This window comes from Dasypus novemcinctus, chromosome 26 (assembly GCF_030445035.2).
Source record: "Dasypus novemcinctus isolate mDasNov1 chromosome 26, mDasNov1.1.hap2, whole genome shotgun sequence".
NCBI lineage: Eukaryota > Metazoa > Chordata > Mammalia > Cingulata > Dasypodidae > Dasypus > Dasypus novemcinctus.
Genome location: NC_080698.1, coordinates 12,684,085 through 12,695,193, shown reverse-complemented (window position 1 = coordinate 12,695,193; position 11,109 = coordinate 12,684,085). Strand labels below are relative to the sequence as shown.

The following is an 11,109-nucleotide window of genomic DNA, read 5'->3' as shown; positions in this document are numbered from 1 at the left end:
GATGTGCTCGATGCACCTCTAATTCAGTCAAGAGGAGACAGTCTTGAAAGAAAGAATGTGACTCAGATTTTAATGAGACACCCTAGTATTAGTTCATGGAGAGAAAGACCAGGAATTAGAGACAGAGCTCATGCCTTTGTGAGACAGAGAACTGGAGTCTATTGGGTCCAGGCAGCATCTCAGAGACTCAGGGAGTCAAAGGAACAGCTCAGCAGCATAAAGGGTCATAGCAGGGTTAGGGCACCTGGCCTCTGAGCTTGCACACATGATGGGGAGTGGGGAAATGACCTGAGGTGCCAGATCCCACATCTCTGCCTGGACCAGCCCTTTGGATGGGTGGGCCTGTGCAGGGACAAGGGAGAAAAGGCCCATGCCAATTCAGCTGCCTGCTGATACCCTTGGGTCTGACACTTGCCAGAGAGTTCCGGGCAGCTTGGGTTGTGCTCTTCCTCTCCACCCCAACTCCCATGGAATCCCAAAATGGCCAGGTATCACTCAGGGGTGAAGGGCGAGGAAGAGATAAGGATTGAAATGGAGAAAGGATTCAATGTTGTGCCCTCTATCCTCCAACAAAGAAATCAGATTTGGATCCTGACTATGAGGGAAGGTAGTATCATAGGGCATGGGTGGCTGGGCTCATCTTAAACCAGTTCCTGTGGGTTCAGGTAGGAAGAAGCATAACTGAGACATGAGACCAGATAGGCTAGTTCCTGCCAACAGTCCCAACCTGTCTCCACGTTGCCTGACATTAAAGGCATTTTTTGCATGGGCTGCAAATGGATGAGAGTCCTTAAGAGTTGGCTCAGTTGACCTTGCACCCCCAACTCTCCTGCCTCTGGCAGACATTGCTAGTCAAACACAGGTTGTGCCCATCCAGCACAGGGTCACAGTATCCCCTTCCCTCGGGACCCCAGTCACCCCTGCTGATTCCTCAGAGCATCTCATGAGTCCTAGGAGATGGCAAGTGTCTGTCATCATTTTCCCTGTCCTCTCACTGAGGCAGGGGCCTCCTGCTGCTTGTGAGACAGAGATCTGGTGACACAGAGTTAGAGCAGACCTGGTCAGTTCTTTATTGGAAAGGGGATGCAGTCTGTAATCCGACAAATCTGTGAACCTAGAAAGATTTCAAGCTCCAGTCCCAGCTGAGTTGCTGTGATTTCATAGTTTCCCTGGAGAAAGCCCCGGGTGTGGCAATTATGCCAACGCCAATGGGCTTGGATGGCAAGGGTAGCGTTGAGCAAGCGGCAATAGCACCGGCGGATGATCCACATGCGCACCCAGGATTGCAGCTTGACCACTGCCCATTCCTCCTGTGCATAGCGAATCAGCGCTGCCCGCCGCTTCTTCTCCAGCAGCTTCGCCAGCACCAGCCTCCACCAGCACTGAATGATCCAGGCCCTGAGGGCCGCATGCAGCAGCGTGCGGCGCACCAGGGTGCCCCGCCACCAGGCCTGGATCTTTCTGGCAGCCGGGTCTTCGTTAGAAGCTTTCTTTGGCTTTAAAGGGATTCAAGGAAAAAGAAGGGACACTCAGATAATGTTCATCTCCCTCTTTATCCCCAGAATATGCCAGAAGGGGACCCGATTTTCCAATGATTTCCCTTCTTCTGACATTTAGGAGCTCTGGATGTCCTGCCTCTGCCACTCTCCAGAAAATGGCTATGGACACATTATCTTGACCCTCAGTGAATTCATCTGTCAAAAGGGTTCAGCTGCCTTTTTTACCTCATCCAGACTTATGTGGACCTGGTGTCCAGTCTGGGGTCGTATGCCATAATCTAAGGTGCAAGGTTACTTGTTGATCTGAGCTTGTCGTCCCTCCCCAACCCCCAATGGAAATCCTATCTCTTCCCATGAGACCCCATCCTCCCACTGGAAAATTGCATCCCTTTTTCCCCTTCCTTTCTCATCCCTGACTCCAGCTCAAATCCACAATCTGCTCTTCCCTTTAACACCTCATAGTATTCCTGATGTGAGTGCTCCACTCAGTTTGAGATTTTCCTCACCAACCTCTCACTTCCTTTTCTTTTAATGCTTGCACCTTAAACTTCTGTCAACATGCACACATACGCATGTATGCAAATGCACACACATTGCCACACAGTTCTAGACTCAGGTTTCCCTTTAGTTGGCCATACATGCCTCAAACACAACTCTCACACTCCCCTCCTCTGTCTTCTGTGGTCTGGTTCTCACTTTTTGGGGCTTCTTCTCCACACACATGACTCTCCATATCTCAACCACTTCTCAGACTGAGAAGGAAATGGGAGAGAGGGTAGCCAAAGATGAGTCCATCCTTATTCATTCCAGCTCTGCAAAGGGCAACCATTCATTATGGTTTACCTAGACACTCTCAGCCCATGATGGTTGCTCCTGTGTAATCCTCAGTAGTACCACCTCGCACTCACAGATGTGTCCTGGCGAGGCATTTAAATTCCCCCATCACCCTATGCTATGGGCCACAGAGAAGACTACCCATCACTGCTGGATATCTAGGGTCAGAGATATCACAGGTCAGGGGTCCCCAACCACCTTGCGGGCCCTCAGTGACCTACCTTTGGTGGTTTTGGGGCTGGAGGCTTTGGTGGTTTTTTTCCCACCTCTTTCTCTTTGTACTTTACTTGTTCATCCATATCTTCTATAACGATTTGGCTCACATTTCCATCCCTCTGTAATCAAAGTTTGGGGAGAATAGTGTGGGTAAGATTGTTCTCTGTACAACCTGGTGACACTTCTCCCACATGCTCAGGCTCCTTGTTTGTCCAGAGACAGGAATGTCCCTCCTTGCTAACAATGGAAATCTGCCCTTCCCTGCCTGCTATGTTTGTGGACTGGATGTTTCTTACACAACATCAAAGGCCCATGATTTCTTAACAGATGTTTCAAATCCTTTCAGGTCTGCAATCTTTTAAATTACCCATGGTTAGGAGCTAGATGTTTCCATCCCCTCAGGTCTGCTCTCCTCCAGCCACAGCTGTGGCAGCAAGAGTGGAGGAGGGAGAGGACAATGATGTCATAAGGGCAGCTGTGACTCATGCACCAACATGGCTCCCAACAGCTGTGGCCATTTTCAGTGAAGGAGCACATGTCTGTTCTGTCCTGTCAGATATGCCTAAACCTTGGCAGCAAAGGCAGAACACTGGAAATACCCAGCCACTGGCATAGATGTGTATAAAGTTAGTCATTTCTGTCTAATTGTTTAAAACAAAATTGACACCATCTAAAACTCCATCAGTAGAGAATTCCGTTATGTGCATTTAAGTCCAATCAAACAAAGAAGGCAAATACGAATTAGAAAGAGCTCGGAGTACAATTTTTAAACAGGTACTTCCCCAAAGGAGATTTACTAATGTCTAAGAAGCCCCACATAATTACTCATGAAGGAAATGAAAATGAATACTACAATGAGATAACCCTGCAACCTGTGAGAATGTCTAAATAAAATTGCTGCCTACACTAAATATTGTCGAGGACATAGATCAGCTGGAACTCTTATATACTGCTGGTGGGCAGGTTAAACAGTAGAAGCACTTTGGAAAGTAGTTTGCATTTTCTGATATAGTTAAACCAACATCTACCCTGTAACTCAGCACATCTATTGCTCAATATTTACATGAGAGCAATGCAAACACAACCAGAAAAAAGGAATGGTCACAGCAGCTTTATTCGAAATAGGTCAAAACTGGAAACAATCCAAATGGCCACCAACGGGTGACTCATCAAAGAAATAGGGGCATATCCTTATAATGAAATTCTACTCAGTAATAAAAGCGAACAAATGACTGACACATACAATAACAGACGAATCCCAAAACATGCTAAGTGAATAAAGGAGTACATACAGGATGATTCTATTTATTAAAAAAAAAAAATTAAAATAGGGAGGACAAATCTCTAGTAAGGGCCATCAGAATAGATTTTACATGGAGGGTGGGAGTAACAGTGCAGTTGCCTGCAAACAGCACAAAGAAACAAAGACAAATGGCCTGTGTATTAGTCAGTCAAAGGGGTGCTGATGCAAAATATCAGAAATGGGTTGGTTTTTATAAAGGGTATTTATATGGAGTAGGAACTTACAGATACCAGGCCATAATCATAAGTTACTTCTTCCCTCACCAAAGTCTATTATCACGTGTTGGAGCAAGATGGCTGCTGACATCTGTTAGGGTTCAGGCTCTCTGGGTTCCTCTTTTCCATGGTCTTGCTTCTCTCTGGGTTCAGAGTTCCTCTCTTTCCAGGGCTTGCTACTTCCTGGGCTCAGGCTCCTTTCTTCCTGGGGCTTGCTTCCCTTTCCTCTGTGAGCTTACTTCCCGGGGCTACAGCTTAAGGCTTCAGCATCAAATTCCAACATCAAAACTCCAGCGTCAAAAATCTTCAACTCTGTCCTTTGTCGTGGCTTTTATTTGTGCCCTAATGATGTGGCCCAATCAAAGCCCTAATAATAACTTAATCACGCCCAGGTACAGACTAGATTACAAACATAATCTAATATCTATTTTTGGAATTCATAACCATATCACACTGCTACAGCCCGTCTCTTGTTTTGGGTGGTGGTTACAGGGGAATATAGAATTCCAGAAACTCATCACACTGAACTCAATAAAAGCAATAAAGATGACATGCTCTCTATGTGCTGACTTGGAAGAGTGTAAGGAAAACCAGCTAAGTACAAGATCAGCATGGTCCCTTTCTCAGCACATGTTTATACACTCATGCTGTAAGACACTAGAAGAAAGGAGCATTAGGAACATTAAACCAAGACATTTGACAGTGATCTTCCCTGATGAGGACAGAGGATCTGGGGCACAGGGCTAACTCTTTCACCGTGACTGAAACTCTGGTGCCCAGGGCACCCAGTGATGAGCCATCTGGAGAGCAGGACACCCAAAGACCAGAAAACCCCTGAAGCCCCAAACCAGCCTGGCCCCTTCTCAGGCTCAAATGGCCTTGACTGCTCTCCTGTCTTCCTCTGCCCCCAAGGGCCTCAAGAGATTGATGATGGTGAAGAGAGAAGAGATTAGTAATGGTGGCCAGTAAAGAAGCTGATCCACTTCTGCCTTCTCCTGGCCTTGAAGACTCTGGTGTAGCCACCAGGCCAGTGCTGAGCAGAAAGTTCTCTGGCCAAAGCCCAAGGTTCAGCGTGATGTTCTGATCCCTCCTCGAAGTCACAGAGGAGTACATTTGCATTGGGTGAGTCTGCGGGAGAACATTGTCAGGCTGTGCATGGGGGATGTAATTTAGGGAAAAGGAAACCATCTGAGTGGGAGTGGGTGGAGATGTGTCAGCATGTATTTAAGGAGATGAGTGGCGTGGGGAAGACAAGAGTAAGTTGGAGTGTTTGCGAGGTGGTGAGTGCATCACCTGTGTCAGGGAAGATGCAGAAAGCATCCCTTTGAAAATAATATGTATGAGTTTTGCCTAGAAACTCTTGCTGGGCAGTTTAGTCAACTTTCTTGGTCTTCTAAGACATAAAATGGGCTTTCATTTGCCCTTACATTTGTTTAACATGTTGGATGAGTTTATCATCCTGTGCTGAAAAAGATCTCTCTTCAGACACTTAGGGCTGTTTCAGACACTTAGCAGCATTGCTGCTGAGGAAGCTGGTATCAGTCTTAGTCCTTTGGAAGTTAGCTGGTGTTTTTATTTCCTCTTTAAATATGTAAGTGTTTTATCTACATCAGCTGATATTTGCCACAACATATTTGGGGTTCCATCTGTTTTCATCATCTTGTCCCTGTTGGTTCCATCTTTAACGGAGTCTTTCTAAAGAATCTCCTTAGAAACTCTGCAATCAATGCCTGAATGTTTCTGCCCTCCATTATTTTTTTTTAAGATTTTATTTTTTATTTATTTCTCTCCCCTTCCCTTCCCCCATCCCCCAGTTGTCTGCTCTCTGTGTCCACTCACTGTGTGTTCTTCTGTGTCCACCTGCATTCTTGTCAGCACCACCGGGAATCTCTGTCTTTTCGTTGCATCATCTTGCTGCATCAGCTCTCTGTGTGTGCAGTGCCACTCCTGGGCAGGCTGCCCTTTTTTCACTTGGGGTGGCTCTCCTTACAGGGTGCACTCCTTGCTCATGGGGCTCCCCTACGCAGGGAACGCCCCTTCATGGCATAGCACTCCTCGCAGGCATCAGCACTGCACATGGGCCAGCTCACCACACTGGTCAGGAGACCCCGGGTTTGAACCTTGGGCTTCCCATGTGGTAGGCAGACGCCCTATCATTGAGCCAAGTCTGCTTCCCCTCTGCCCTCCATTTCTGGAACACACATCTGACCATGCCTGAACATCTGGATCATGTGCATTCTTGGAGGATCCCTCAGATGAAACATCCTGCACTAATCTGCACTTTGGTTACATCTTCTGCTCTCCATCCATCTCCTGGGTTTTAATTTTGACAAGGAGCATGGCCCTCTTTCATAATGGTGTGTCCTTCCATGGCTAAGGTGTCTTCTCCCATCCCCTGTGGATATTGACTTCACTTCTTCAATTGCCCTCCTATGTCTTTCTGTTGGGTGATGTGTTTCTGCTTGTTGAGTGTAGGGACGCTTTTTCATGCTATCATTTTCTTCCAAAGCTTGGATTCTTGGTCAGGTGCTCATCTTCAATTTGGGATTTCCCCTCAGCCTGACTCCGTGGATTTCAGGGGACGAATGGGGTGGGCTATCAGGGGTGGATTTTCAGTAGCTGGTCTTCTGGGTGAGAACCTCCCTATGTCAGGGTGTCACACTACACCTGGCCCTGCCTTGCCTCCTCAGGCCTCTCACTGCTCCTCCTGCCTTCTCTTACCAACCGCGTAGCTCAACTGGAAAGGTGACTGCTCCCCCTACCGGTACATTCCAACCAGGCTCCTGACAGAGCCGAAAGCCCCTAGAGCTCCCTGGACCAGTTGTCTCCAGGCTCTGAGCACGGACATGCTCTGCTTTGGCACAAGACCTCTTTGAGATCTTGGATTTACTTTTTCTGTCAAGTCTAGTCACATTTACCTTCTGTCTTTTAGGAATTCCACATAATTTCTTGTTTTGTCTGTGCTATTTCAGATTTTTAAGAAAATGGCCCTTTCTGCTATTCCTATGAATTTGTCAGGAGAGGGAAAGTCTTGAGCCCGTGCTCAAACATTTCCATTAAGGTTCTCATGGAAATGTTCTGAGCTGTCTTATGTGTTTATGTGGTTTATTTGTGGTTACATCTCCTTAAGGTTTGAAGCAGAGTTGAGCCAGTGACTGGGAAGTTTCCTCTCCATGATATTTCTCTATATTTTTTAAATGAAAATTTCTTTTCCTCTTATCCTTCTCTTATTTTTTTCCTTCCTTTTCTGAACAATCCAGTCCTAAAGTCATTACACTGGGCATGGAACTTATTTTTGTGCCAGAAAATGAGGACATGTCAAAAGAACACAGAAGCCAGATTAAAGGGAGCTCTCACTGGTCAAATGTGGGACAATTCTACATCAAAATAATGAAAGATATTAATGTTCTATAACCCATTAAATAAAGTAGGAAATCATGAATAAAACACCATATCAAAATTTATGGAATGCTGCTAAAGCAGTGATGGGAGAGATTTATAGCACTAAATGCTTATGTTAAAATTAAAAGAGGAAAAGAAAGAGATTGTGGAAAGATGGAGTAGAAAGCTCCAAAAATCAGTTCCTCCACCAAAACCACTATTGAACTGGCAGGAACTATTTTGGAACTCTGAAGTCTACTGAGACACTTGCAGCATTCAGGGAAGAGCTGAATGAAGAACTGGTAAATTTTGGTAAATATGGGTGAACTTCACCTTCCTTGTAGCAGGTACCATCCCTCATCCCCCAATTGTGCGGCAGGCAGCAGTGGTGACTGCAGCCTGTGCTGTGCCTTGATGGTCCCAGGGTGCATAATAAGAACCTCTTCCTTTAAAAACCTGGGGGGAGGGGTGTGATCTGATGGATGATCACTGCTTTTTATACTAGAGGACCTACATTCAGGGCAGTCATTGTTTCAACCCCCACAGGAAGTACAGCAGAGGAGTCTTTTTTCTTTCTTTATTTCCTTCTTTCTGTCTTTCTTTCTTTTTCTGTCTGTCTTTCTTTCTTCTTCCTCCCTTTCTCCCTCCCTTTTTTCCTCTTCCTCCTTTCCTCCTTTCTGCCTCACCTTCTTTCCTTATTTTCTTCTCTCTCTCTCTCTTTCTCTCTCTTCCTCATTCTCTCTCTCTCTCTTTTTTTTAAAATCTTACATCCAAAAAATATAAGAGATCCCAATATATGCTCCACTCCTCCCACATCAACAACCTCTTTCATCACTGTGGGACATTCATTGCATTTGGTGAATACATTTTGGAGTACTGCTGCACCATATGAATAATGGTTTACATTGTAGTTTACACTCTTCCCCAGTCCACCCAGTGGGCCATGGTGGGACATATAATGTCTAGCATCTGTCCCTGCAGTACCACTCAGCACAACTCCAAGTCCTGAAAATGCTCCCACGTCGTATCTCTTCTTCCCTTTCCCTACCCTCAGCAGCTACCATGGCCACTTTTTTTCACATCAATGCTACAATTTCTTCCATTACTAATCACAATAGTTCCATAGTAGAATATCAGTAAGTCCACTCCAGTCCATAGTCTATCAGTAAGTCCACTCTAGTCCATACTCTGCTCCTTGATCTTGTGGACCCTGGAAAGCTTATGTCCTCTCCAACTCTATATTGAGAGGGCGCTTAGATTCCACATGGATGATGGATGCAATTCTCCTGCTTGCAGTTGTAGGCAATCTTGGCTCCCTGATGTGATGGTTGACCTTCTTCACCTCCCTGTTAGCTGGCCAGGGTAAGTCCAATAAACTGGGTAGGAGTTGCAAGTCTGCTGAGCTCAGGGCCTGGCTGAGATGGACAGTCCAGAGATTCAGGTCTCCTGAGTTTATGATAGTCTTTATTTCTGTGGTGTCAGTGGTAACACCTCCTTTCTCATTTCTTATTTTGTGTATTTGCATCTTCTCTCTTTTTCTCAATGCAGTCACCCCTCGGGCTGAAGTGTGGCTTGCTGGCCTGGCGGGGGAGCAGCCGCGGCAGGCCAAGCCGCTGCCCCCATAATAGGGTGGCTGGTTGGACTCACCGCCACCCCTGAAGGGAGCTCGGCATGGGCGCAGAGTGCCCTCGGGTCTCCCCTTCTCGGCAGCCATGCTTCCGCGGCCGCCCCTCCTCCCAGATAGCGCCACACGATGCCTTCTTTCTCCCTGCACAGGCGCAGGGCGGAAAATTCCAGTCTGCCCTTTTCCCCTCCCCCGACAGCAGCAACAGCCAGGCGTGGGCGGAGAAATCCAGTCTACCCTTTTCCCCTCCCCCGACAGCAGCAACAGCCAGGTGTGGGCGGAAAAATCCAGTCTGCCCTTTTCCCTTCCCCCGACAGCAGCAACAGCCAGGCACAAGGCGGGAAACTCAAGTCTGCCCTCTACCCCAGCAACAGCAGCCACCAATCACTAAACCCTGCCACTTCCCCCAGCAACAACAACAGCCAATCCCTAATCACCACCCCTCCCCCGTCCAGTACCTCCCACTGACCTTTCTCCGGCAACCAATCAGAACAGGGCGTGGCTTCGACCAATCAGCCTTCCCCAGCCCCTATAAAACTGTTGCCTCTCCCTCAATAAAGTGGACTTGCGTGTTTACCTTGTCTCCGCGGTAGTTCTTCTACCGTGCGCCCTCCAGTCCTGAGAGCCCCCGACAAGGGCCTGGCCTCCCTTGTCCCCAGTTCGTCGCCTGCTTCTCCGGGCGACCCCTTCGTCGCCGGCTTCGCCGGGCGACCCCGTCAGCCGAACCGCGCAACCCCTGTGAGACCGACTCCTCGTCTGCTGCTGGACCGACCCCTCGTCCCAAGCGGGACCGACCCCTCGTCCAGAGCTGGACCGACCCTTCGTCTGCAGCCAGACCCCACCTCTACCGACCGAGCAAGCCGCCGCATCTCTTTATTAGTCTAGCTGAGGGTTTGTCAATTTTATTGGTCTTCTCAAAGAACCAGCTCTTTGTTTTGTTTATTTTTTCTAGTGTTTTCTTATTTACTATTTCATTTAGTTCTGTTCTGATCTTTGTTATTTCTTTCTTTCTTATTCCTTTGGGGTTAGTTTGTTGTTGTTTTTTAGTAATTCCTCCAAGTGTGCAGTTATGTCTTCAATTTTAGCTCTTTCTTCTTTTTTGATGTATGAATTTATGGGTATGAATTTCCCTCTCATTATAGCTTTTGCTGCAGCCCATAAGTTTTGATACGTTGTGTTGTCATTTTCATTAGTTTCAGGGTAGTTAACTGATTTCTTTTGAGATTTTCTCCTTGATCCACTGTTTGTCTAAGAGTGTGTTGTTTAACTTCCATATCTTGGTGCCTGACCTGGGTCTCTGGCCCTTGCAGATTTCCAGCTTCATTCCACTGTGGTCAGAGAAATTATTTTGTATGATTTCAATCTATCTGAATTTATTGAGATTTTCTCTGTGCCCTAGCATGTGGTCTATCTTGGAGAACGATCCATGTGCCCTTGAGAAGAATGTATGTCCTGCTGTATTTGGGTGTAATGTTCTGTATATGTCTATTAGGTCCAGATCCTCTAATATATTGTTCAAAGTCTTTCTTTCTTTATTGATTCTCTGTTGAGATGTTCTGTTCAATGGTAATAGTGATGTATTATAGTTCCCCACTATAATTGTAGAGAAATCTATTCTTTCACTAAGTTTTTCCAGAGTTTTTCCAGTGGTTAGGAGCATAAATGTTTATTATTGTTCTTTCTTCTTGAAAGATTACCCCTTTTACTAATATGTAGTGTCCATCTTTGTCTCTTACAATAGTTTTGAATTTAAAGTCTATTTTGTCCAATATTAAAACAGATACTCCTGCCCTTTTTTGGTTATTTTTGCTTGTAAGATTGTTTTCCAGCCATTCACTTTCAACTTCCTTGAATCCCTGAGTCTAAGAGGGGTTTCTTGTAGACAGCATATAGATGGGTCATATTTCCTTATCCATTCTTCCAATCTGCATCATTTGACAAGTGAGTTTAATCCACTGACATTCAGTATTATTACTCTCAAGGAATTACTTACAGTAGTCATATTTTCTTTGGATATGTGTATGTCATATGTTATTT

The 11,109-nt window shown here is 46.1% G+C and overlaps 1 long non-coding RNA gene across 1 annotated transcript; it reads right to left on the bottom strand.

Moving 5' to 3' along the window:
• Positions 1 to 1,046: 1,046 nt before the first annotated feature.
• On the bottom strand, positions 1,047 to 2,999 carry LOC101440518 (uncharacterized). Its single transcript, XR_011647492.1, has 3 exons — positions 2,917 to 2,999; positions 2,555 to 2,668; positions 1,047 to 1,496 (listed from the first exon to the last, which is right to left on the bottom strand). It is a non-coding gene; the product is annotated as an uncharacterized lncRNA (long non-coding RNA).
• Between the last annotated feature and the right edge of the window lie 8,110 nt (positions 3,000 to 11,109).